Consider the following 2,460-nt stretch of genomic DNA (forward strand, 5'->3'; position numbering starts at 1 on the left):
GGCAATTTTGAAAGTGAAAGGGGACTGAGATACTAGCTGAAGGAGGGAAGACTGAAACACAGAGTTGAAGGGAAAAAGGGCCTTGCAGCATGACTGGATTTTCTTTTCTAATGCTTTGGGAAAGGGAAGTAGAGTAGCAGATTGTGTCTGTCTTTTGCTGAAATCCTGGATGATGGTATTTTGTGGAATCAGGAGAGAAGTCCGAAACCAACAGTTCCATGCCTGCATATGATTCAGCAAGAAAAGGAGTTCCTTTGGGTCTAGTACAGAGATAGATGATTACCAGAGTTCTGGCAGGTGACTTTTCTCATCAGAGGAACCACGGTGCCTGGTCACTAGGATATTCTCGACGGAGTGGTGAGAGGCTCTGGCCATTTTTCATTATTCAATGACATTGCATTTTGCTCGTTTTAGGGCTGCTGCTTTCAAGAATTTTGCTGCTCATTGAAAGTGCATTTTTCATATCTGTATTGTATTATAATTCTTTTATTGTTTAATGACATTGCATTTTTCTAGTGTGTGTATTGCGGCATTATAAAGCTTTACTGCTCATTGATATTGCCTTCTTTGTGCATGTTTGAATGTCAAGACCTTTTTCTGTTGAGTTCTGGGGAAGAGGGTGAATGTATGTTTTCATTGCATGCATATCTCACCTTGCCTTATTGCTAACTGGGACACTGTTGATTAAAATAATTTGTGGTTGTGCAATTGCCTTTTAAACTAGATGTGTCACCTAGAATAAAATCTGTCATTATTGCCACCTTGGTGTGTTGGGCCTATAGGGGTGTCACCAGAGACAGGTAGGAAGGAACCCATATCTACTTCAGCTACACCTGTGGGTGCGGTATATTTACTTCAGCAAATGTGTATTAATTCACATTTGTCTTATTCTATCAGTTCCTCAGGTCAGTAGTGTTATGTCCCAACAGCTCCCGATTATTTCTGGATTTGCCCGAGTCTGTTTCTATTTGTTCCTGAGTCGTTGAGAGCTATGCTGCAAATAATTGTTTAACCACAGTAAGTAATGATATAGCACATGAATTCATAAAAAGAATGATTTAAAACATAACAAAGTTTAACCGCGTTGTTGGCATCCTAGCTGAAATTTCTTAAGTATTCCACATTCTGTCCCTTTTGTGCCTGCACTGTTGCACAAATTTCAGAGATGAAAAGTTGAACGCTACGGTCTGTCTCACCTTGTTACTTAGTAGGTGGCCTCATCCATTCATAGGATGAGAAAAACATTACATGTAAGTGTAGACTGAAATAAAAATAAATAGAATAAGCAAGCAAGTCAGTTGGTAAGTAAGTAAAGAAATATAACATGTATCAAAAGAGCTATCGAATTAATTACTTTTGTTAGGAAACTCGTTTAATTATGTTAATTCGATTTGTTAATGTGTTTAAGTTTTCCGCTCTAAGCCTTAAATGCAGAGCTGTGGAAAATCGGCCAATAATCGTTCTTGTCAGAGTATAATGTACTCCTTTAAGACAAATGCGGAAATGGTACAACAGCGTCACCTACTCTGAAAGGCATACAGTTGGAAGGGACGGGTGAGGAAATCTGAAGTGATGCATTGTTAGTCTTTATCAGCGGTTGTGTATTATTTTGGAATTGTGGTTATTCAGTACAGTGTTGAATCTTGCGGTATCCTCTTGTAAGTTACAAATTTTAGTAATTTTTGATAGTGCTGGAATGTTTCCTGTGCGGGTAGTTCGATTTCAGAGTGGATTAATGCTTGTTGTTTTAATGGTGCGATTTCGGACACAATTTTTGTTTAAAGTGAGTTGAGCTGCAGGTCTAAAGTTTACTGCTTGGTTGGAGTTTTACATTTTAGGGGACTACTTCCGTCCCGCCTTCTGTGTAGTTCTTGTACACTCCGGGCAATTTAGGTCAGTCTGCTGTAAACGGACAGCTTCCGTAAAAATACTGCAATTACATGTTTTTGTTGGTTTACCCAATTAGTTGAGAGGGGTTTGTAATTCCGTGTACCGAATTCATTTAATGACTTTGTTACATTAAAATCTTTGTCGAGGAGTGAACCTCTTCCGAGGTCTTCGCACTGGGTGCTGAAAGGACAGATTCCCAGAGTATTTAATGTTTAGCAAACTGTTTTATTTATTCTTCACGTACTTTTTGTAGAGTCTTTCTTTTCATTAGAGATGTTTGCGGGATTGTTCAGGTTATCTCTTGTCTTGTAAAGGGATGAACAGTGGGAGTTTGATTGTGTAACACTTAGACCATTTGGGAATTATGTTCTTACTAGTCACAAAGGCAGCAAGTTAACCTTACATAGTATAGTAGTTGGAGATCCTTTAACCTCTCTTTGGTTTACATTCTGTCGCCTTGGTATGGGGAGAACAGCCATCCTGTACATTTGAGAAGTGGTGCTTGAACGTCGTTAAGTGGTCTGTACTAGAAAGAGAGACTTTCATTATGCTTGGAGACAATGTATCTCA

General features: G+C 38.9%; 1 protein-coding gene across 1 annotated transcript in view; it reads left to right on the forward strand.

Moving 5' to 3' along the window:
* The first annotated feature begins 1,493 nt into the window (after nucleotides 1–1,493).
* RELL1 (RELT like 1) overlaps nucleotides 1,494–2,460 on the forward strand; it is a 456,049-nt gene continuing 455,082 nt past the window's right edge. Inside the window, exon 1 of the mRNA XM_044062145.1 lies at nucleotides 1,494–1,658. The gene's annotated coding sequence lies outside the window, so the exon portion shown is untranslated. The remainder of the gene's footprint in view (nucleotides 1,659–2,460) is intronic.

Source organism: Protopterus annectens, chromosome 2.part1 (genome assembly GCF_019279795.1).
Source record: "Protopterus annectens isolate FY-2018-M chromosome 2.part1, PAN1.0, whole genome shotgun sequence".
NCBI classification, from domain to species: Eukaryota; Metazoa; Chordata; order Ceratodontiformes; family Protopteridae; genus Protopterus; species Protopterus annectens.